The sequence below is a fragment of the Sorex fumeus genome, unplaced genomic scaffold (assembly GCF_029834395.1).
Source record: "Sorex fumeus unplaced genomic scaffold, SorFum_2.1 ptg000078l, whole genome shotgun sequence".
NCBI lineage: Eukaryota > Metazoa > Chordata > Mammalia > Eulipotyphla > Soricidae > Sorex > Sorex fumeus.
The window spans coordinates 7,279,928-7,306,468 of record NW_026606135.1 but is presented as its reverse complement, the minus strand read 5'-3'; positions in this window follow the sequence as shown (position 1 = coordinate 7,306,468).

Genomic DNA, 26,541 nt, shown 5'->3' with positions numbered 1-26,541 from the left:
GACAAGAAGAAGGGGTTTGGAGACAGTCACTGAAATGTCTGGAACAGAAAACAATACAGATTGACCTCTGGTTTAATGAGAAAAAATAAGATACTACTTTATAGAGTGATTGGTAGGTAGCATAAAAGCACATTGTTCTTATTTAGAAAGTCTAGGACTATGTCAGGTTTGCCTCACTTCATTGACTTAATGTTTAATTATTTTTAGAAGTCCTAATATCAGTCACATTACCCAAGTCCTTTTCTTCTACTAACGACTATTGTGCTTCCTTTTCCTCATTTGTATCTAGAAGTAAAATAACGTTCATAAGTAGGATAATTTGATGGTTTTAAAAACTTGAATATTTGCTCAATGCAGATTTGAATTTCTGTCTTGGACCTTCCATGGCATCTTACAGTAGCACATTTGAATATTAATCTAATCTAACCGTGAGGAACTGATATGCAGGCAGTTTGGAGGAATGAAAATGAAGTATATGAAAATGTGTATTTACAGCGGAGTCTGCTCACTTCTCCAAATGCCCATCCATTTCCATATACTTTTTTAGACTAGGATTTTAGAGCTCCTAAAAATTCTCTTGCTGCTTCACATATGATATTTTAACCCCTCCCTAGACCTACCCCTTTTAATGATCACATGGAATGTGCTGTAGAATCACTAGTTGCAGTTGGAAATGTCCCAAGAAAGATTTATTCCTGAAAGCACCTGATAACTCTTTATCATCCTGAATTCTATAGGAGATGGAATGAGAGTGGATTTGGAAAAAGGTCTCAGCTCTAAAGAGACACCATCCGTATGGGCCAGAGGTCTAAGAGAGTTGGCTGCTCTCAGTGGTGGCCTGTTTACTCAAAAGTTTCCAGAGATAAATCTGTATAAATAAGTTTTTTTTGGACAAACTGGCAGGCTACCGAATGTAGCCTGCCCACGCGGCAGAGTCTGGCAAACTCCCCGTGGCGTACCCAATATGCCAAATACCAGTAACAAAGATGGGTCTCATTCTCCTAAAGAGCCTTGAATATAATCTCAGGGCTAGGATGAAGGAGACGTTACTGGGGCCTGCTTGAGGCAATCGACGATTAACAGGATGATTTGTGATTTGTGATTATGATTGGTCAAAAACTCACTCTGCAGGGTATAGAAGGGAGAGCGGAGCAGGGGTGTTTACCCATGGGAAGTGGTTTTGGAATGCTGACTGCTATCTTGGAGAGACAGATATTTCTAAGCTGCTTTGATGGCATCCTTTCTTTTCTGCTCTTCTTAGTAATTTTTGCTTGTTTCCCCTCATGGGCATGAAAAATAGATTTGTTTTATTCCTCTTCTGGCCACTAAGCCCACTGAACAGTGAGAAGTTCAATAGTTCTCCCACTCTCCCTATCATAGGTGCCTGCAGTCACTGCACTGGGCTCTCTCACCTATTTCCGTTTGATTCCTAGATACCTTGGATTGAAGTATGAGAGTGATGTGAATGGCCAGAAGGATTTAGAATGCATGCCTACTGAATCCCTAGTAAAGAGGAGTGTTATGTTAGAGTTCAGTCAACTTCCATCTGAGATCCCTATGTGAAAGAAAGTATAGCTGTGGAGTTAGTGGCTGGAACAGTAGGACTCAATGAGATAGAGGCCTTTGAGCTCACTAAGGGCAGGGATATGGGGTTCTTAACACAGAGGAACTTTGAGATATGTCACATCAAGCAGGGAGACATTACCATGGGGCCTTGGAGATTTTGCCACTGAGTCCTGGTTCTCACCTTCTTTGGACCTGAGGCCTATGCAGCAGATAAGTTGCATCCTTTTTTGTTTTGTTTCGTTTTGGGGCCACACCCAGATATGCTCAGGACTTACTCATGGCTTTGCACTCATGGACCATTCCTTGCAGTACTAGGGGAACCTTATGAGGTGCCCGGAATTGAACCTGGGTTGTCTGCATGCAAGGCAGACACCTTGCCTCCTGTAGAATATCTCAGGCCCTAGGTGGTACTCTTGAGCTCAGCTTTTTCCTCAATTATCTAGGAAGGAAAAGTTGTTTCTCTGAGACCCCAATAGCCTGAAATAAGGTGAACAAGAGGTCCTGGGTCCTGACTTTTAGAGCTTCAGGGCAACCAGTTTCACAAACTGGCTTAGCTGCCTTCTTTCTAAGTGATGCCTGTACTTTCACACAGCTTTTGACTTGTGACCTGCTGTCTCAAACCTGGTTTGATAGTAACTGCAGGTCTTAAATATTACTTAATCTTGATTGTTCATTTCTGAGAATCTACTTTGTGTTGGATTCTGAAGTCTGTGCCATGGGAGCATCAAAGAGAATCAAACTAGCTGTGGCCTGAGGGTGGTTGTTTAAGCCCTGACTAATTTCTTTTCTAATTTGTCTTTAAAATAAGCATGAATGTATAGAAAATCACCAGAAAACAACATGCACACACACACTCACACAAAATATCATACATAATGCTGTCAACAATTGTTAGCCTCAGAAGACTTGATATTATTTTCAGCAACAATGAGGCAGATTCAGAAGCACAATTGATGACATTTTCATTGTTATTAACCCAGTTGGCCATAGGTAGCTGAGAGGAGGGCTCCATGACCCTCTCATCAAGGTCTAGAGAAATCCCTGAACCTAGAAGAATATTGTATAGCAACATTTTCACCCACCCTTATCCACTCCAATTCTTACCAGAACCTTATCCAGCCTCCTTCTCTACAGCAATCTGGGGAAATACAAGATTTGTTGTGAGAGGTATGGTCTTTAGAGGTACAGTGCTATTATTAGACTAATGGAAAAAGGAAACCACCTTTATTTCTGTGCATTGTATATGTTGGAAGAAAATGAAAACCTCATCTTTATATTTATAAGAGCATCCATAAACCCTATGTATGCCTGAGATTTGAGTGAGATTTGAGTGCACAATGCCAAAGCACTGATGTTGGGTAGGAAAGGGGTACGAAAGAAATTTATTTTTAGTTTTTAAACTAAATCTAAAATCTAGATAAAAAACTAAAATCTAAAATCTAAATCTAAAATCCAAACTAAAATCTAACTCTTTTTAGAGACTTTAGCTAGAATATCTAGAGATATTCTCCAGGGACCAGGAGATTCTGGAATGGACCATAAACATTTAAAATTACTCTACATGTCTTCTGAAAATAATACTTTTTTGGAGAATGAATAAAACTGGCTAGAGAAACTATGAAAATTTCTAAATTGAATATGCTAACTACATTTGAACTGAAACTTTTAAAGGACTAAATTTTAGGAAGCAATAAAATAAAATCCAATTTTTTTATTTTGTGTCTTCAGTGAGCTGTAAGAATATAAGGTAATTATATTTAGGGTGGTGAGATAATAATGATGGAAAAACAATAGACTAACATACAACAAGGTTAGGTATAAAATGATGACATTCATATAAGAAACAGACTTCCAAAAGGCATAAATACAATGACAGAACTAAAATACCACTTCTTGGAATATATTACAAGGGTGAAAAAAAGCATAGTAAAAATGACATCTGCACCTGTATGTTCAATGCAGCCCTGTTCACAATATCCAGAATCTGGAAACAACCAGAGTGCCCGAGAACAGATGACTGATTAAAGAAACTTTGGTATATCTCCACAATGGAATACTATGCAGCTGATTGAAAAGATGAAGTCATGAAATCTGCTTATAATTGGATGGTCATGGAGAGTATCATGCTAAGTGAAATGAGTCAGAAAGAGAGGACAGACATAGAAGGGCTGCACTCATTTGCGGAATATAAAATAACGTAATATGAGACTGGTACCCCAGGACAGTAGACCCAGTGCCAGGAATATTCCTCCATAGTTGGAAGCCTGCCTCATGGGCTGGGGGAGAAGGCAGCTGGAATAGAGAAGAGATCACTAAGTCAATGATGGTTGAAGGGATTGTTCAGGATGGGAAATGTATGTTGATAATAGATAAAGGACCAAACGTGATAGCCTCTCAGTATCTATATTGCAAACCATAATATTCAAAAGTAGAGAGAAAGAAAGAGTTTGGTGGAAATTGTCTGCCACAGAGGTGGGGGAGGGTGAGGGGGGCAATGGGGATCATACTGGGGAGAGTGGAGGTGGAAAACATACAGTGGTGGAGAGATGGGTGTTCAATCATTCTATGACTGAAACTCAAACATGAAAACTTTGTAACTCTATCTCACGATGATTTAATAACAAATTATTGTGAAAACTTTATAAAAATAAAATAAAATTTGAAGATAAAAAAATTACAATGAAAAAACTAAAATCTCTTATAGAGAAGAATTTAAAGAGCAGAAAAGTGCAGAAACATGAGGATACACTTGAATTGTCCTCCTAGAATTCAAAGAAAAAGCACAAAGAAGTACAATGGTTATTGTATAAATAAAATAAAGAAGAAACAGTGATTACAGATTTTAATAAAAGTATATTAACCTTTCAATAATATGGCTGTTATGAGAAAGAAGTATAAATAAGTAGAAAGTGGTAGATCATATGCCTAGCATGTATGGCACTAGATGACCTGGCACTACATGGTCTGCAAACTGCTGAATGAAGTTCCGGTTTCTCCCAAACTCTGCTGGGCTTGAACACCTCAATGTCAGACCTCACGACTGGTCAGAGTGTTACCAGGAGAGGCTCTGGGCCTCCCATTACTGCTGGTTGTGGCACCACAAAAAAATAAAGTCTGCATGTTCAATTTTTAATGAAAATGCCTGAATCAGAATGAAGGTTAAATATACGTAGTGAACAGAAACTATCACCAGATAGCAATGGTGTGGTTCTTGAATTAATGAAGGGTACATGAAACTGAAAGGGATAACATTTAGAAATAACTAAAGCACATAGAATTTTTGCTTTTATGAGATACATTATGAGACTGATGTGCTGCCTACTGCGCTCGTGGACTGGAGCTATAGCACAGCAGGTAGGGCATTTGCCTTGCAGGCAGCTGACCCTGTTTTGATTCTTCTGTCCCTCTCGGAGAGCCCGAAAATATAGCTCATCCCCACGGCAGAGCCTGACAAGCTCCCCGTGATGTATTCGATATGCCAAAAACAGTAACAACAAGTCTCACAATGGAGACATCACCGGTGCCCGTTTGAGCAACTTGATAAACAATGGGACAACAGTGCTACAGTGCTATGAGATACATATTTTAAATAAGGTACCAGAAAAGAATAAAATAATATACTCCCTCCTTTTCTTGCCCCCCCCTACTGCCCCTTTGGCTATACTTTGCTATATTCAGGGCTTATTCCTGGTTCTGAGTCCCAGGAATCAGTTATTCACTGGTTGGCTCAGAGAACAATATGCAACACTGGGATTAACCTAGGCCAGCCGCATTCAAGTGACGTACTTTACCTGCTCTACTATTTATGTTTCTGACTCAAAGATTTTTCAGATAGTGATGAAGTCAATGAAGAAAAAAACACAAGAAAAAGGGTGTGTTGGAGTGGGAATACTGTAAAGAAATTTAAAGAATACTAATGATTTTTTTTCTGGCCATGATAATTTGAAGGGGCTGGAGAAATAACCCAGCAGGTAGGGCATTTTCCTTGCATGTGGCTGACCTGGGTTCGATTCCTCTGCCCCTCTCGGAGAGCGTGGCAAGCTACGGAGAGTATCTTGCCCACACGGCAAAGACTGGCAAGCTACCCATGATGTATTTGATATGTGAAACACAGTAACAACAAGTATCACCATGGAGACATTACTGGGCCCGATTGAGCAAATTGATGAATAATGGGAGGATAGTGACAGTAACAGTGATAATTTGAAAAAGCTAGTTGGGCAGTTACATATGTACTTGGACCTTGGGGGAAAGGTGTGAGGTACTATCATTTTGGAAATTGCTAATTTATGGCTGGTATTTGGAGTTGTGGGATTTTAAGAGAATAAGGTCTCAATCCTTCTCAAAAGAATATTTGGAGAAAAGAGGTTAGGGTCTTGCTGAGTAGACTAGAATGGACATGCGATTTGGGGGGAGGAAAACAAGAGAGGGTTATTTGTACAAATTTTTAAGTTAGAAAAGTGTTTGACTTCTAAGTAATAACAATCAAACATATCTGGAATTAGTTAGATTTTAATGCCCTATAAAAACTTAGAAGGATCCCAAGATATATCATGGAGGCCTCACAGACACTAGGGACACAGATACTGTCTAGTTTTTACTACTACTTTGTTACTAGTCAAAATTATATTTATTTAGTGAGAATTGTGGCAAAACATAAAAGTTTTAATATATGAAAGAATATTATTTATTAAATTACTAGCATGGATTATGTTTATATTCCTAGTTTTGTCTTTTTTGGTGAAGTTTTAGAATTTAAAAAAAATTATTTTAATGTTGACAAAGACCAGAAATGTTGATAGAATTCTAGAGTTGAAATTGATTATATAACAAAGCTACAATATTGAAATCAGTAAGTACAAAATCAATTTTTTAACGTGAAAAATGATATCTCACTATAGAGTTGTTAAGTCCTTGCCTAAGAATTTACTAAGCTGTTTACTGCTACTTATTGTTTATTCTGTATCACTGTTTTGTTTGTTGAGTTTAGTTGGCTTCAATGCTACTTTCCCATCTAATTTGCTCACAGGAATTTCAGTTTTGGGGAATTTGGAGGTGTCACATTGCCACATATGCAGCCCTCAAATCTAGAGACTTTAGAATCTGTGGTCTGGGCCAATGAATTGACATGGTGGTGGCTATGGGAGGTGGATGTGACTGCTGGGGCTTCTGAAATGATGAGGGAGTAGGAGGAGCCTGTCCACCCTGGCTCCAAGAAGACACCAGAGTTCTCATCCTGAGAACCTGAGTACTGGAAATTATTCAGTTTGTCACCTGCAGCGAATATTAGTGAGGTGGTGGAGTTCAGCTCCTGGTGCAGCTGCAGCAGTGGGGTGCTGGTGTAGCTGCCAAGGCTTCTGAAGAGCAGGTACTCAATTAACCCACCTCTTTAGGAGGCCCCAGAGTTTTCAGCTTCGAGGACTGGTGTTTCCACAAATTTTAGCTGCTTGGCTTGCATCTCGTCAGTGATATAGTAGTGAATTTATAAAGCCCGGATAGTGGGTAAGTCAACATAGCAGTGTCTGTGGGAGGTGGACCAAGTTTTACTACTTTTAGCTTCTGTATTTTTCTTTATGATCAATTCAGAGCCTGAAATTGGAACTTCTGGAACTTATGGAACTCCAACCATCCTATTGATAGTCTCATGCTTATGAAGAGGACCATCAAGAAAGAAAGAAAGTCTCATGACACATTTCAGTTTCTCTCTTAACCAGTTTCCCTAAAACTTCCACCCATAACTCCCATTTTTGTCTCCCTTTTCACTGTTACTGCAGGTAGACTGTATAATATAGTTTTCTCACCTCCTCCCCGCTCCCACACCCCACTCTAACTCTTATTAACTTTAGCTAAAGCAACAGGGAGTTCTTCTCATATTTTTCTTTTATTTATTCATGAACTAAGCCAAGCATCTAGGCATCTATTGTAACTAGATAGGTATTGTATCTGGGTGCTACCTAACCAATGTTGACTATTGACTTGGTTGGGTATAAAGTATGATGTACCAAAGCCCTCGGGGCTGCCCTGAATTCTATTTGCTGCCTGGAGATCATGGGCTTGCAGTGGGTGAGCCTGAAGGTTCACCCAGGCATCTCTTACACCTTGCCTGGTGAGCTTGTCTTCTCCAGGAGGCCTGCTGTGAGCCCTCAGACTTGCTGACGACCAATCCACCAACCGGTAACAACTCCGTGCAGGGTGCAGGAAGTGTCAGAACAATGAATCCCTGCAGCACAGAGGTCTGGGCACGCCCACAGAGATTTCCCCTGTGTGTTCTGGAATGTTTAGTGTGGTTGACCTTGCCAGTGATTTATGAAGTACCTTAAAAATAGTCTTTACCTAGAGATAAAATATGACTCTGATTCTTGTATGTACAATGACCATTGTACTTGATGATGACCTCACCTATAGTTGTTTGAAATTCATATTCTATTCATCCAGAATACCTAATAAAATAGTTTCCCCAGCAAGCACCCAGTTTCTAAGAAGAATTTCCTCTGGCGGTAAAAGAGAACTATTCATGTCTTATCCTTAAGAGGTGATGGATAAAATTATCCTGATTGCATTTTTTTTTATTTGTTCAGGGAATAAAACCTGCTGAGTCTATTGTGTGGAGATTCACATTTTTTTCTAAGTCTGACCTCACTTGGCTCCAGCAACAGAAATATACTGCCCCACCTGCCCTGGGACATTCCTGAGGTGGCCAATGGCAGGACTTTTTCTTCCCACTCTGACCTGGTTCAGTTCTGTTCTGGACTTCAGTATTTTTCACTTTATTTCTCAACATATAGAAGGCACCTGATTTACAGTACCTTAAATTATGTTTCTCATGAATTATCATTTCTCTTCAAGTGCTCCAAGTGTTGACTGTTCATATATTATCAACAGACAGAAAGATGGATCCATTCTGCTGTTTGTCACACATGACCCTTCTCATCCATCAGTTGGACACTATAAGGGCCACACTGCTGAGAGATTCCATTGTTCTTACAACAAAATCAGTGCACAGACTGGTAAAAGGAAAATTGTGATGCATAAAGTCATCAAGATTAATACTTGGAGCCAAAACTAGTTTGGGTACACTACTTCCTGGATGCATTAAGAAGTCAGGTGATGGAGTTAGAGAAGGCTGGACTCCAGATATATTGATGCCAGTCTTTGACATCTGACTTTGGACAGATTACCTAACCAATGAAAGTGACTTTATTTTGGTTATTATGATCATTTGTCCATACCCAGTTACACTTATGGCTTACTTCTGGTCTTTTTGCTCAGGAAACACTTCTGTCAGAACTCAAGGGACTATATGAGGTGTCTGGGCTCAAACTCTAACTGACCATGTGCAAGGCAAGCACCCTAGTCTCTGAACCCTATTTTAAAAAATATATATTTTTAGGGAAATTTAGGTTTATATTGTAATCAAGTGAAAATCATTGACTTCCAACTACCCTAATTTCTACATATACAAAGTCTTCTTATTATCAATTTCTCCCAGAAAGCATTTATTAACAGTGGGTTCACCTGCATTGACACATTATTACCTCAACTCCATAGTTTGGGATTTTTTGTAGTTTTGTGCACTTTATGGTTTTGGAAAATTGTATAATGAAAATATTAATTACTAGAGATAACTGCTTTAATATCCTAAAAATCATCTCTCTCTCTGCTAATCTCTGTAAACATCTGATTTTTAATTTACTGCCTCCCTCTTTTGTCCAGAATGTCACATCATTGTGTTCATACCGTATATAGCTTTTGTGGATTGGTTTCTTTCACTTTGTACTATGCATTGTAGTTTTCTCCTTTTCATGACTTGATAGAATATTTCTTTATAGTGCTGAATAATATTTCCTTATCCCTATGAATATGGCACAGTTGTGTTTTTCTTTACTCACTGAACGATAACTTGGTTGTTTGTTTTGCTTTTAGCAATGACAGATAATTTGTTATAGACATGTGTGTAGGTTTTAAAGCATCCCTTCTATTCAGCAGCAGTTCAATAGGGATTTAGGTAGCACTGAGGAGATACACACAGATAAGCTCTAGCTGGAACCTCACACATTACCAGTTTTTTTCCTCCTTTTTGCTCTTATTTCCTCTCATGTACTAATGACAAACAGGTTCATGAGTATGTGAAGCACAGCCTTTAAGGTTTTATTTACTGGGAAGAGAAGAGAATTTGAAGTAACATGACTTTCTAAAGAAAAATAGCCTAACAAAATTAAATAATTATGTTGCTTGGGGTAAGAGAATGCCCTCAGGAGCCATACAATTTGGGTTTTAAGGATTGCTGTGAGAATGGAAGGAAGGAGAACATGCTATAGATAGATTTAATTCATAGAGGGGAAAGAGTAGGTATGTGGGACTAGGAAAGCTGCATACCATCTTGGCTCTCAGAAATTTGAAGCTATAATCAAGGAAAAAGTAACATATATGAGAAAATTTTGCTATGGAAAAGGAGTAAGAGAAAACTCAGGATGGGGGTTGGCCTTAAAGTGGCCTACGTAGCTGCCTCATTCCACTACCCACTTTTCACCCTCCTTCCACAAATCCCTGAGGAATAGAGAATAGTGGGAGGAAAAATATATTTTCTTGTCTTGTCTTGTCTTTTATCTTCTCTTTCCTCCATTTTTTCTTTTCCTTTCTTTTTCTTTTTGCCATACCTAGTTGTGCTTGGGGCATATTTCTGCTTCTATGCCCAGGAATCACCCCTGTTGGTGCTTGGAGGACCATATGGGATCACAGGGATTAAGCCCAGGTTGGCTTCACACAAGACAAGTGCCCTACCCATTGTACTATCACTATAGTCCCTGGATTTTTCTGATAATATTGTTAATGTGTTCCAGTCCCAAATTACTATGTAATTCGGGGGAAAGGTGCTTTGCCTCTCTAATGTTCTACTAAAAGATGGCATCATAATATCAACCACAAAGGATTGTGAGGGAGTTCAGTGAAGTAATATTTATTTATTTGAGGAATGTGCAGTCATAGTAGAAATTGGTTATTTTTTACAGCAGGATGTGGGGGAATGGCAAACTAAAGTTGGGTGTTGCCTTATCCCAACTTCTCAACCCTAGCTGAACTGAAATAAATGGTTCTGTGCACAAAGAACGTGAAATTAAACCATGTCTAACTCCTGTTGTGTGAAATATTTTTGAGTTGTCTGATAGTGATGACAAGCTTCTTCTTCTCCATGACCAATCCCTTCCCTGGCTAAAGTGTCCTCAGTGCTTCCAAACATTTTGTCCATGAGACATGGCTATGTCACTGATCCAGCTGGAGATCAAGGGCAGAAATTTGACAAATGGAAGCTCAATTACTTATTCAGAACAACAATATAATGATGGCAATTGTACCTCATTAGTGTGGAGCATTTTCAGCGACATTTTCCAAAGCAGTTTTCTCATTTGATTCTCATTAGATGCTTGTGATTAAGCATGGGCGTTATTGAAAAAAATCTGCTTGAAAAAATTAAGAAAGTGGTTTTCAAAGCAGTGATTTTATTTCACTAAGAAGAAGGACATGGGACTTGCACCATGTCTTTCTCTGACTCCCTGCCTAGCAACAGGCTGCATTCATTCTTGTATCAGTGTTTTGTTAGATTATTATCCTGCACGGGAGAGAGTCAATAGTAGATCAACAGCAAATGCCACCTCAGCTTACAACACCTCGATAGGCACATTGTCTATAATTTAGCATCTGGGGAATCACAGCAAATAGGGCTAAAGATTCTTAGAACCATGTTCAAAGTAAAAGTTGACATGTTTTTTATGTTACCATGGAATCTTGGAATTTCTTGCTTTAGACAAACTGGGCATAAGAAAGGCTACAGATTCTTTTGCAGAAAATGGCTATTATCAAGTGGGTCAAGTTTGGCAGAGCTGGATTTTGAACAGTGAATCAGACACATAGTGATTTGTTGAAGGGTGGCCTGAAACAGAAGGTGTCATGTGGGAAGGAATAGGGATGAATACTTTGAGATGCTTTCCTATGAGTGATGAGTGGACAAATCAGCAGAGTGGTACAAAGGCCAGAGAGTCACGCAGCCCTCTTCTAAAGTATGTTGGTAAGAGGCCCCTCTTCAGCAGCCCAAGAACAAGCAAACGGTCAGATAAACAGCATCATGAAAGACCACACAGCCGTGTCTGAGCTGCCGCCAAATGTGGTCTTTTAACTAAACATGTGAGGGAGATGTGCAGTTCTTCTCTGCAATCTACAAAAGATTTAAAGCACAAGCAGATCCAAGGTCAATAAACTAATGCCATTGGGGTAGGAGCAAGAGGGCGAAATGGAGGGAGAGAGTGAAAGTGGACCCATGATTTAGTAATTCTGGAAAGGACAATATTGAGTATGACAGAAAAGTTATTTCAGTGGGAGGAAGGAGAAAAATCCTTAAATTAAAAGAGGAAAGAGCATAACAAAATTGAGGAGTTTTATGGAAAGAAAAAAATTTATAAGCTAAGTTGAGAATGTCTGAGATGGTTTCTGATTCATCATTTTTGAATTAAAATTTTAGATGTAAAATTAAGTTATGTTTAGCCTTTGTGGACAGAATGTGTAACATCTTTGTTGATAATGTGTGTAGCTGCATGGGTTTACAAGGATAATAGAATCTAGTCAATTGCTTTACCCCCCTACCCCCACCCCCTGCTTTAGCCCTCTTCCCAGGGGGGAAGTCTGGAAGTGATTAGGAAAGACTTTTCTTTGGTTTCCTCAAGTTGTAGTTAAGAGAGAAGGAAGAACTCAGAAAATAGGTATGTGCTGCTCTGAACTGGCATTTCAATGGGTTATCTGGCCTTTTAGAGGCAGAGCCTCTAGGGTAAGAGAGGTTACAACATTTGAAGGAAGCGAGAATTCAAGGAGAGGACCTGAGGTTCAAAGAGATAAATCTGACATGGGGCTGAAGTGAAAAAATAGCTGTTATATAGCACAACATGAGAAGTTACCACCTCTGAGTCACCTACAATGGAACAGTTTACACAGAGCTATGAATGTTAGGTAAGGATTTTGAGTATTATGCCAAGAAGTGGGAAACAGCCTGGGCCTTAAATTAAAAGAAATATTTCTTAGGGTTGTTTCTAAGACCAATGGTAAGATCAAGTAGAGCACACAACTAGGATTTAAGAGGCCCCAAATTCAATCCTTGGCACTGTATGACTCCTTCATCCCCAGTACCACGTTCTGTCACCTGAGGTAGCCAGAAATAAGCAACCCCTGAGCACCCCTGGGTAGTGCCCTATCCCCCCTCTCCCTAATGAAAATAAAAATAAAAAACTTTGAAGACATTTTCAGATTCAAGTTTATGCATGCAACTACATGGACAAAACTCAAGAACATTAGAACTAAGTGACATCAATATTGTATGACTCCTAAGTGTGACTGAATTAAGTCCCAATGGCTCCTCCAAACACCGCTGGATGTGGCTTTTTTTTCAGAGTAAATAGAATCAGTGAAAATGGTCAATCTAGCAATTTAGTTATCATCTATGAGATTTATTAAAGGAATTGAATTGACTTATGTTATTTTGTAGGCTTGAGACATGCTATCATCTGTATGATGAGACTGTGGGGTGAGAACCGTAACCGTCTGTGGTTTAGTTCACTTAGGTCCAAGCCTGAAATTGGGTATGGTAGGGCTGATGTTGTCATTTGAGTTCTAAGTCTGAAAGTCTAAGAACCAGGATGATTAATGTCTGGTCATAAAAGATAACTTTCTGCTCAAGATCAGAATGTGAATCCTCCTCTCCTATGATGAGAGAGAGAGGAAAGAGAGAGAGGAGAGGATTTATTCATCAATTCAAATAATTAAGTCTTCCAGAAACACCTTTATAGACACACCCCAAAATAAAATTTTATCAATAATCTTAGACTTCTTAATCTTTCCAAGTTTAAATACTTAATTATGCATTGTAATCAACTATCCAATATTGAGTTATCTTTCTATTATTTAAAAATATGCATGGGTCATAGTTGTAAGGTATTTCCAAGAGCCTATGCTGTATATCTAGAAGTGGATATACATGGGCCATTTTCCCTCTCTATCAAAGGCAGTCAGATGTTTGTTCTGTGATGGGGATTAGGGTGGGGAATTTAAGAAAGTTTTATAATTAGAAATAGATTTATAGGAAAATTACTAAAACAGCATGAAGAGTTACCTTAGAGTACCATAGAATTATTAGCAATAAATTTACAATGGTTAATTATTATTAAGCCATCGGTCGACTTTATTTTTTACTTCAAAATTTTTTCAACAGATATCTCATATTGTCTCTTGTTTCCTACCTAGAATACCATGTCATGTTCCCTCACTCTCCTCCAATATGCAGCTGTTTCTCAGTTTTTACTTTTTCTTTCATGACCTTGATGCTTATAGAAGATAGTGATCAGATATTTGGTAGAATAGCACTCAATGTGAGATTTATATGAACCTTTATCATAATCAGACTGAGGCCAGCCATTTCTACCAAGAGTTATACAGAGAAAAAGTGCTTTTTTCAGAGCATTGTATCAGGAATAATAATGTCAATAAAGTTTAGAACCATTTTATAAGATAATTATTTCAGTAATAAACCCTTACAAATCTTTATAATTATTAGGTAAATCTTTATAAATTTGACATTTGAGCAAAGAGGAGAAACATATTTTCCTTCTTTTGAATCTAAAGGCAAGAGAATACCTCTGACAAACAAGGAGCTTTTAAGACATCCACTGTCATTCACCAGACCACACATTCACAAGGAGTCTGCTGTTTGGCCTGATTCAATTGCTTGTAAATCTGGAATTAACTGCAGAGCATTCTCATGATATAGTTATTCAGTGCCTTTTTCCAATAAGGGTATCGTATCTCATTGTGGACTATCAGGCCTGCTCCATCTGGAGGGGCCTTCCCATTTTGTTCACACATGTATTTCTAGTCATTTGTATACAGAAAGAGTCAGTATGCATTTGCTGAATTAACTAGTGTAAGATCATTCTTTTTTGTTAAGCTAATTTCAGACTCCCTGCAAATTTCACCCTGTGTGTTTCTGTCCTTGGAACCACATGCAAACACACACTTCTCTCATGCAACCTTGGATGGGTTTCTTTTTTTTGTTAGATCTAGTTTTCTTTGTTACTAAACAAAGCTAATTTTTGTTTCCCCTCCATTTAATTGTCTTTGCTTTTGTATATTTCAATCAAATGGGACCATGCAGGATAAAGGGATTGCTCACTGAGAATTGCTAAGTGCCTGAGCATGGTTAGCAAGTTAGTTTCATTAGCCTGATCATACTGTAACTGCTCCTACAGGCCTGACCTCTAAAGACAAGGGGCCCTGTGAGATTTTTATGAAGTTCTGTTTGCCTGATGCTCAGATTCCTTTTCTGAGATCCCTGAACCCCAAATATGTGAAACTAGCACAAGTGTAGTCACTGGGACCTCAGAAGAATTATCCATCCCACACTTTATAATGGAGCACCTCTCAGTCCACTTGTGTGGGCAAATCCAGCTGCAAGTTTTCTCTAAATGACCTTGTGTCTTTCATAGGTCAGGATCCTTCTGAGGATAATCTGTTTGTGACACAGACAATTTAGCCTTCCAGAGACTTAATCTTTGTTAGCACCGCCTGGCCTTCAAGCAGGCAAAGCAGTAAGGCCTCTTGAGAAGGCATAGTGAATCTGAGAAGGTGAGAGCAGCAAGAGTTAATGTTGATTACAGGAGGCATTCTACAGAGAAATTGGGCTTGAGTTCATTTTTACTTTAAATTTTCTTGTCAATCTCCTATGTAACTTTAATAATAAATTAAAATTATTTTTTAGTTTCATTGATACTTAATGGACAAATAACATAAACATAACATGTGCCATGTGATCATTGTAGACATATTACGGAATGATTACAACAGTATAGTTTAACACTTATATGAATTCCCATTTTACAAAAGGAGTTTTAAAGTATCTTTAAAATTTATAGTACATATATTTGACATACTTCATGTTTTATTTATAATTAGATTATCTATTAATAAATGTTAAATATCGCTATACACATAAAAGAAGATACATATATTTAATATGCTTCATTAAAAACTTAGTAAGAGTCTCCAATACAATTTATTGAATGTTCCAGGAACACAATTAATTAACTAAGTAGGTTGGATAAGGGCCTATCCTAATGAAAAGTGAGTTGCGATACTCACTTTTAAATTTAAAGTTAAATTACTGCATGGAAGTTCTGAATTAGTATTTCTCTCTGAAAATTCTGAAAGATGTTGCTGTTTCAAACAAAACCCACATTGTGATGTGTTTCAAGAAATGCTGGTTGGCTGAGACCCAGACCATGGAATTTTTTGGTCTTTTTATCTTAAGCTATCTGAGTAAAAAGTTCTTATTAGAAATAAAAAGTAAAATCCTAGTCAATATTTATGATAAGTTCATTACTGTTAATGACTTATAAAATTTGACCTTGCTCAGCAATAAACTGCAAATGAGATGACACCCGATAGCACAGGGCTGGAGTGATAGCACAGTGGGTAGGGCATTTGCCTTGCACATAGCTGACCAGGCCAACAGGAATTCGATTCTTCCGCTCCTCTCAGAGAGTCTGACAAACTACAGAGAGTATCTCGCCTACAGGGCAGAGATACTGGAAAGCTCCCTGTGGTGTATTCGATATGCCAAACACAATGACAACAAGTTTCACAATGGAGACATTACTGGGCCTGCTCGAGCAAATTGATGAACAACGGGAGGACAGTGCTGCAGTGCTACAAAAATGACACAAACCCAGGTTTGTCCTCAAGGAAACCCCTGTAGTAACAATGTGAAATCTAACCAGTCAGGAAAAATCCTGGAAGGCACAGGCTCACCTCTAAGGTACACTGTAGCAAGGAAAGACATGACCAAGAAAACTAGTCAGGAAAATGGGCAGCAAAGAACAAAGACATCTACCAAAGACAGTTTTCATACAACTTTTAGGTATTTTTTCATTGCAGGAATTTATGCAGTTATACATTTTAAAGATGACACTAGAATTATTTTCTTATATTTTTATAATTGTAAAGGATAGAACTTTTATATTGTAAACATTGACAATTAAAAATATTGCAGTATTAAAAAGTTTATCTATTAGAAGTTAAATACCTTACAATCTGATGTTACTCTGTTTAAAACATTTTTTTGATTTTAACTCTTTAATATTTTGAAATTTTACAGTGTTTCATTTTCTCCGCAAGTTATATTTTTATTTTCTATTTCAGCCATTTAATTTTATCCGAATATTTTTTGTGAAGAAAGTCTGTTATTTTTAAAATATTTTCCCACACAATATATGTAGCACCGTAGCACTGTCCTCCCATTGTTCATCGATTTGTTAGAGCAGGCACCAGTAAAATCTCCATTGTGAGACTTATTGTTACTGGTTTTGGCATATCGAATACGCCCCCAGAGCTTGCCAGGCTCTGCCATGCGGGTGGTATACTTTCAGTAGCTTGACAGGTTCTCAGAGAGGGATGGAGGAATCAAACCCGGGTCAGCCGCATGCAAGGCAAATGCCCTACCTACTCCAGCAAAATATATGTATTTAAGTAAAATATGTTTTGTTTTGTTTTGTTTTAGGGTGGGGGGGCATACCCAGCTGTGCTTAGGGCTTATTTCTATACTCAACTATTACTCCTATAAGTTCTAAAGGACCATGTGTGGTGCTAGGAATCAAACCAGAATCTGAATTGTGCAAGGCTTAACTTCTATACTATTTCTCTGGGCCAACATGGATGATCCTTAAAGGACAGGAAAGCCAGAGGCTGAGTTAGTACAATGCAGTGAGTACAATGGTTGCAGTGAAGTGAAGAAAAAAAAATTACTGCTTACCTTTAAGTCGTTTTGAGGACATTAGAATATTTAAATTCATCATTAGAAATGTTCTCTAGCGAATAGGTTGCTGGGGTCAGAGAGAAGGCCTAAGTGGCAGAGCATGTACCAGTGCAAGACTCCGAATTTGATGACTGGCACCACATGACACTAGAGCAGCTCAGGGTATAGGATCTCATTTTAAAAAAAGGTTTAGAAGTTGCTCATGTTTATCAATCTTACACTCCCCAAAGTATCCAAATGCACTTTTCCAATATTATATTGTCTGAATTGGAGAAGGTTTAACTGACAAGTTCTTGCCACTAGACAAGTGTGGAAGATATTCTTGTTTGCACCTCAATGATTTTTGAGAAAAACTGCCTTTATTTGAGTAGAACAGACCCAATTTTAGATTTTCATAATATGAGTGCAAAACAAGAATGTAAGAGACTAGAACATGAATTAGGTTGAACTCAGTAAAACTGAAAAGATTTTTGTGGTCTCTCGACCCTTAGTGACACCTTTCTTCAACATCACCTTTGCATTGTTTGTCTTCTGGGATTTTTCTTGGGCTTATCTTTACATCCAGTGCCTGGGAAACCAACCTCCTGGAGCACAGGATATACAATTCACACTCTTCAAAAATTTTTTATTTAATAATGTGACATTGATGTAGTTTTTAGGAATATGAGGGACAATGGGAGCCATTTGATTGAGCCAGTTTGTCTAATACAGGGATTAGACCAATAGTACACATGCTCCATATGGTCTTTTGAGCCTTGTCAGGAATGATCCCTGAGTGCAGAGTCAGGAGTAAGCACTGAACACTGTTAAGTGAGGCCCCAATCAAACATACAGAATCATAGAATGTCTGATTTGTTTGGCAATGTGTTTATAAATGTGAAGAATATAGAAATAAATCACAAATGGTTCCAGCTTTAAGGAATTAAAAGTTGGCACCATAAGTCATAAACTTAGGAAAACAAAGACATTTACCATTAGAGGGAACAATGAATAAATAAAAAAGTGAAATGATAGTTATTATAAATAAATCAAAAGCTAACTTTTATAAAAGACAAAGTCATTTAAAATGTACTGAAAAACTGAATTACATATACTTATTCCTGATAGGCATCACAAAGCAAAGTGGGGGAAAATTAGCCATAGATATAAAGGGATTTTAAAGATTAAAAGTACTATCATATATGATCAAAGACATCAAATAAGAAAGATTAAAGTAGTAAAGAACTTTTAGAAAAAACAAAATCACTAAAATTAAGTCAAGAGATAAACAAGCAAATATATCAATAGTCATAGAATAGGTGGAAAATATAATTAGATACTTACAATAAAAACCCATAGTGGATTGTGAAAGGTGCAATCTAATTATAGTTTTGAAATGATGCAATACTATCTGTGTTTTATTAATTTGAAAAGATATATGCACACCTATGTTCATTGCTGTTTCGGTATAATAGCCAGGATATGAAAACAGCTTAAATGTCCAACAAAAGATGAGTAAGTAAGAGGTCTTGTCATATATACACAGTGGAATACTATAGAACCTTAAGAAAACATAGAATAATTCTTTGCTGAAACTTGGATGAAACTGAAGGATTCTCTGTGAAATAAATCAGAAAGGGAAGAATAAACACCAGATGATTTTATTCATGTCTGTCATGTACAGTGAAACTAAACAAGTGGACAGATAATACTAAATGATACTAAACTCAACTTTAGATTACAGAACTGAGAATACTGAGTTAGGGAATCAGTGAGCAGGAGGGGTATGGTAAGGTGACTGGATATAACAAGGGGGCATTGGTGGAAGTGGTGGTGATGAGGTGGGAGGTATCTATTGAAACCATAAACATACACTATAGTTTCATGAAGGTAAAAGGTAAAGGCCCTCCCGTTGATCGTCGATTTGCTCGAGCAGGCCCAGTAACGTCTCCATTGGAGACTTTGTTGTTATTGTGTCTGGCATCTCGGTAGCTTGCCAGGCTCTCCGAGAGGGGCGGAGGAATCGAACTCGGGGCGGCCATGTTGGCCGCTTGTAAGGCGAACGCCCTACCCGCTGTGCTATCGCTCTAAACAAATAATGGTATTTCTGTTTTAAACTGTTCCAAGCCACAGAAAAATTTGGAAAGTCTTAGAATTTGTTTTATATGGCTATCCAAGCCATAATTCCACATCTCTAAAATGTATGATTTCACTTAAGATTATAGATGAAAGTTATAAGTAATAATTATCAACATTTATATGGAATAATTTACAATGATATAACAATCCTGTCAGATTTGTTTCATAGAGTAATTATCACTATATGAAAACAATGTTAAAGCTGGGAAGCAAATCAAATAGATAATAGTTGCAATTTTCATATTTGGCAAAAACACAGTCAGTATATTTGCCCAAAACTTATGGATTCTAGAAGCTAAATATAGACCAATCATGTAGAAAATCCAGATAAACCCACACCAAGATACACTACAAACTTCTAAATCAAAAGACTAAGAAAACACATTGAAAGCAATAAAAAGAGAAATACCTTCTGACCTATAGGGAATAAAATACCCCAACTCAAATCACATTGGATTTTACTTATCTTACTGTTGTGGAGAATAAAAAAAAGAAACACATTTTTAGAACTGAGGAAAAGAAACTGTCATCCCAGAAGCTTATAGACAGTGGACTGACTCATCGTTTAGAAATATAGGGTAAATGGAAACATTCTAAGATGAAGCAAAACTAAGAAATTGTTGTAAGTAGACCTACCCTAAAAGAATGGTTAAAGGAAGTTCTTTGAACATAAATAATTAAAAAAGAATTAGAGGAACAGCATAAAGGAAGGAGAATAAAGTAAACAAAAATGTGGTGGAATACAATAAAATTTCTCCTTTCTGGAGTTTCCTAATTTCTGTTTGACAACTGAGGCAAAATTATAACTCTACCTGATATATTTCTAGCTTCGTATAGAGAGGACATAGTTAGAATTCAGGTATGAGTGTCTCAGAAAATTCTCTCCTTTTAAAAATTAGTGGAAGAACTTCAAGGACTATTCAAAGTCAGTTGTTCAGCAGTCAGGATTCATCAGGAGATTAATCATATGTCTGCCACAATCCAGGGAGAATTTGTTCAAAGGCAAAAAATGAAAATTTTAGTAGCAACAGCAAGATTTGTGGCATTTTAATTTGCCGTATTTCCATTTCCCTTCCCCATCTCCTCAGTAACCTTGGAAATCCAGATCCCACAACAAAGGTAAACTTCAACAGACTAGCAGCAATTGGAAGGGGCAGAATGAGGTTGGAACGCCTCCAAAACCCTTTCCTAAAGAATTGTCATTATTTGATCTGCTGGGTAGTTCTCCACTGTCTTTATTTGACCTGAATCAGATTTTGCCCAGTGGGGGGAATAAAAGAGGTGCTTGTCAAAAACAATTACTGATGATGACCTAGCATTCCGGCTACCTGAGGTGGTGAAAGCAGTTGAGGCAAACAACAAGCTCTCCTAAAAATTTCAGGAAAGTAACAGAATGAGACATTTGTAGGTTTTGAAAAGTTCTGATATATTCCTGGGAGTCTGGAAAGTCACAAGATGCTTCGGTTCCTATTCATGCCCAACACTGTACAGAAGTTCAGAAAAGAGAAAGTAAGCTCTAAAAATCTCATTTAATAGTTCAAAGATAATTAAGAATTATAAAATTTTGAATTGAGTGCTCAGTATATGTCTGTAAAGGCACAAGTCACTAAACATGCAAGCAAAAAAAAAAAATATCAGGGGCAACCATAACAAAAGACAACAAAAACCAGATCCTACAGAATATGGAAAATTTGTTCTTCAGAGCAGCTGATTACATAATTTAAAGCTTCCATTTTTCAACATAACAAAACAATAAGTAAATACTGGCTACACATAAATGGAAATTAGTTAAAACTGTCCTTGCGGGGCTGGAGCGATAGTACAGCAGGTAGGGCATTTGCTTTACACACAGCCAACCTGAGTTCGATCCTCAGCATCCCATATGGTCCCCCAAGTACCACCAGGAGTAATTCCTGAGTGCAGAGCCAGGAGCAACCCCTGAGCATCACCGGGTGTGACCCAAAAAGCAAAACAAAAAACCCAAGAAAACTGTCCTTTAGTAACTCCATATATTGTACATATTAACTTTTATATAAGCTATTATATGTCTAAATAACAAAAGGAAATATCATATGAAGATCTACAATGAAAAGTGAGGATAATATTTAAAGAATATGAATGGTATATAGAACTGTAGGAAATAAAGTTTTAGAAATGAAAATCATAATAATTAAAATGAAACATTTTGCTAGAGGCTCAAGAACAGATTTCATCTGCTGAAGAAATAATCTATAAACTTAACAATATGTTTGCTGAAAATCTGCAGTCTATGACAAAAGAAAGACTGAAGAAAAGTTAACAGAACTTAAGAGATTTATGGCATGCAAAGTATGCATAATTAGTTCCTAAAGGAAGAGGAATGAACACAAATGCTTTTGAATGAGGCAAATAATAAAAAATTTCTAGATATGAGAAAAAATATTCATCTACACATCCAGGAATCTGAATAAACTTTAAGTACAATAAATTTAAAGAGATTTATACTAGACACATGATAATCAAGTTTTTGAAAGCTTAATACATAGAAAAAATATTGAGATCAGTAAGAGAATAAATTCAGTATATACTAGGATAAGATTAATACTTTTCTATTGAAATAAGAAACCTATTAATTATATCTCAGTAAAATAAAAGGAATAAGTGGAAGAAAGCAGTAGAATTATATGTTTAAAATGCTAAAAGAAAATGACAGAAAAGAATTTTATGAACAATGAATCTTCAAAACTTAACATACTAATTAATAAGAAGGTAAGTGGTTGAGTGGAGCAAGGAATGTGTCTCCAACAAACAGTGTTGGAAAAACTGGAGAGTCATATAAAAAATAAAAAAGCAATTGACTCACTATCTGATATCATACACCAAAGTTAATTCAAAGTGAACTTAAGATCTTGAGATTAGACTAGACTCCATAAAATACGTCGAAGAAAACAGGCAGAACTCTGTGGGATGCGAACCTCAGAGGTCTCTTCAATAATTTGCCTACAATGGAAAACTTAACAGAGCTAAAAATAGACAAATGGAATGACATCAAATGAAAAAGTTTTTTTTACTGACAAAAAAAAACCCCAACCAGGCAACAATAAAAAGACACCTAGTGAAAAGGAGAAAATATTTGAACATTATATATCAGATACAGGATTAATATCTAAAGGAAGACCTCTTCAGAGCTCTGAGTCTGAGACCTGGATCTCAGTGGGAGTGAGGAGGTGGTAAAAGAATTTACCAGAAGAGTGGGATAGTTTATGTGAGTGCAAAGAATGTTTTAAAAACATTGCACTGCACTATATACTGCACTGTCCTCTCGTTATTCATCGATTTGCTCGAGTGGGCCCAGTAACATCTCCATTGTGAGACTTGTTACTGTGTTTGGCATATTGAATACACTATCGGGAGCTTGCAAATCTCTGCTGTGCGGGTGAGATACTCTTGATAGCTTGCTATGTTATCGCTCCAGCCCCGTGCTACCGCTCTAGCCCTTTTAAAAACATTCCTGGCTCTGAACTTGGGAATTACTCCTAGAAGTGCTCAGGGAACCATATAGGATGTCAGAGATCAAACCAAGGTTGGTTGCCTGCAAGGCAAATGTCTTACCTGCTGTACTATTGTTCCAGCCACTAGTTTCTGCTTTGTATACATTTGTTAATTCAGATGTAGGTTTGCAGGAGACAGGTATCCAATTCTGTGAAGAGAGTTAGTTGTATGTGAAGTGTTCTGAGTCAATCGTGTGATGAGACTGAGGTGTACATAAAGTAATTTGATCCTTTCTTGGGAAGAGTATGGCTGGGTCAGTTGTAGGAATCGAGCCACAATGGGGCCTAGAGGGTCTCTTGGGCACACTTGGTTATTTTAGGAGAGATAGCACAGCTGATTGTGCTAGCAGGGATGGTCTCACTTGCCAGAAATTTTAGACATGGGAATAAATCTATGCATATTTTTAGGAAACTTATGCTAGACCACTTTAACATCCAGAATATAAAATACTCATAAAACTCAACAACACAAAAGTTTAACAACCACATCAAAACACAATTTAGAGTTGTTGAACAGGCACTTCCCTGATGAGGACATGCATGGACAGTAAGGATGTGAAAATGTAGTCATTATCACTTATTATCAGGAAAATGAAAATCAAAACAATGTGGTATTATCTCACACTATAGAGAATATCAAGAGGACTGGAAATAACCATTCTAGTATGCATGAGGGGGAAAAGAAGCCCACATCTGCTATTAGTGGGAATATCAGCATATCACCTCAATGGTGATATTTTTTAGAAGTGTGGAGACTTCTGAAAAATATTAAAAACAGAACTCCCAGGACCTGTGAGATATGTAGAGTCAGTTGTTAACATGGAGTACCTTGTTAAGGAGGATCAGCATCAACTTCCTTTATGATAGCAATCTCAGTGAAGGAAGAAAAGTATTTTACTAGCATTTTTCAAGTGAAAATTTTCTAGGTGTTTCAGAGCTTGGCACTGGGGAGAGGACTCTGACTGGCACTCGTGATTGGGAATCATACATGGATGTGTTGGAGAGGAGGTTGGACTTGTGAATGCATTCATTTATAAGAAGGACAGGAAATATGAAAAACATGAAAACAGCTGCTTTACTATTTGTGAGGGTTTTTCTCTCTTTTGAGTATATTTCACCTAACTACCTCTTTGTCCTATACACAGAATTCTAAACAGCTTGTTCTGGAATGATTACAAAGCCTGTCCATGTTTTGTAATCCTTTGGGCTAACCTGGGGGTGGTCTCAATACTGGCATTATTGTGCCGATGATTCATGAGTTACTCACACTGAAATACTGCCCTACTATCCTATATTCATAATAAGACTCATAAACTAGCACCTAGGTGTTTTATTTTTATGCATGGGAAAATGATCATGCTTATGGAACATTCAAAGACTAAACTCTACATTTGGCAAAGAGTAAGTACTTAAAAAAGTGTGTGACAGTTAAATAAACTAGAACCTAAAGGAAACATTCTTTTGACTGATTGAAACATTGGGAAATTTTATTTCACTTCTCTGTATTCCTCTTTCTCATATAAAATGGCACAGTCATAGTTCATGTATATATACATGTACTTGCAATAGGATATGAAAAATACAAGCACTCATTTGCTGCTTACATGTTGCATTGTATACATAGTACAGGAATATAAAAATCTCTTTCAGTAATCTTCTGTACTCGTTTGTGGTCTGTTCAGACCAGAATGGAGATAGGCTGAAAGTGACTTCTACCAGATTAGAATTGGAGCCTTCTATCATCTGGTCTTCATTTGTTTTTATGTTATTTTATTTTATTGAATCTAGAGCAGTGTAAACTCTTCAGCCTTTCTTTGTCCCGCAGTGAAAGGAGTCCTGAGCTGGGAAAATGAAACTCTTCCACTTGCAAATTCCTAGCAAAACGTGTTTACTTCCTTTACTCACATGCTTATGAAAGAATTAGATGCTGATCCCTGTCAGGACTGAAGTACTTCATTTTGGCAGCTGATATTTCTCAGCTAATCATCTCTCTAGAAATTAAACTCTGCATTGTCCAAGATGACTTAATTATAGTGTACAGCCTGCTGGTATGAAGAGAGGTAAATCAAAGCCTGGAGGCCTGCTTGTGCAGGGAAGAATACCAAAGAACCATCCAGTTACAAATAATCCCAGAGAAGCAGCTGACCTTTCTGCTGCAACCACTTTTCCCCTTCCCAACATTACTTCTTTCACTCTTTGCGTTTCCAAAAAGTAATCCTAATAGTGGGCTGGAGACATAGCACGGTGGGTAGGGCATTTGTTTTGTACGCAGCCAACACAGGTTCGATGCTTCTGCCCCTCTCCGAGAGCCTGGCAAGCTACCGAGAGTATCCAGCCCACACGGCAAAGCCTGGCAAGCTCCCTGTGACGTATTCAATATGCCAAAAGCAGTAACAACAAGTCTCACAATTTGTTGTGAGATGTTACTGGTGCCTGCTTGAGCAAATCGAAGAAAAACAGGACAGTGCTACAATCCTAATAGCACTTTTTACAAAATATCTCAGATGTTTAGAGATTAGTTTTGGATTGTATTTGCTATTTGCTATCAAAATTGAATTTAACAACATTGGCCTATTGGCAATGAAGTCTATGTTATGGGGGCAGGTAGATAACTGATAGACTCCTGGTATGAATATATTGCAAAATTGTTGTAAGTTTCAATAGTAGTGAACCCAGATTGGGTGCTGGCACACTGATGGAATCAATGTCTTGTATATTTAAGAGGAGATTTGTGGCTTGTAGTACTCATCAGAGGATTTGGAGATCAGAATTTTACTAGGACCATGCATACCTTGAAAATAAATGAAAGCTTCTGAATGATTAATTACTACTGTAAAGTGTGAATGACATTTCCTTGGCAACATATAAATGCTTCTCTTTGTATTTATTTATTTATTTATTTATTGGCTTCCTAAACAACACCTAATGGTCTGGGGGCCATTCCTAGTGATATTTGATTATTGAGGTACTTCTCAAATCCAGCAATTCTGGGGCCCACCAGAACCCATGACAGTGCTCAAGAACCTTCTAATTTATCCAAAGTGGTCCTGGGAAAGAAAAAAGTGCCAGAGATAGAACGTAGGGACTTGCATATGCTTCTGACCCTGGAATCATCTTCCAGGTTACTAGATGCTCCTATTTTTCACATATCAAAATACAAAATGACCCAGGAAATCTCTAACTCCAGAGAAATTTCAGAGATCAACATTAATAGGTTCATTATCTTTCTAGATAACAATGACTAAACTGTCTTAAAGCTCTTGACTCACTTCTCTCCAGCAGTTTTTCTCTGATTATTTATTTCTAAGAACTTACTGTATATTTTATTATTTTTTTGAGTTGAATTTTGTTTTAGGGTCACACTTGACAGTACCCAGGGCTTAATCCTGGTGGTGTTTGGGATACCATATGTGGTACTGGGCATAAAACAGTTGTCAGCCATGAGGCAAGTTATCTTAACCTCTGATCTATCTCTCAGCTCCCTGG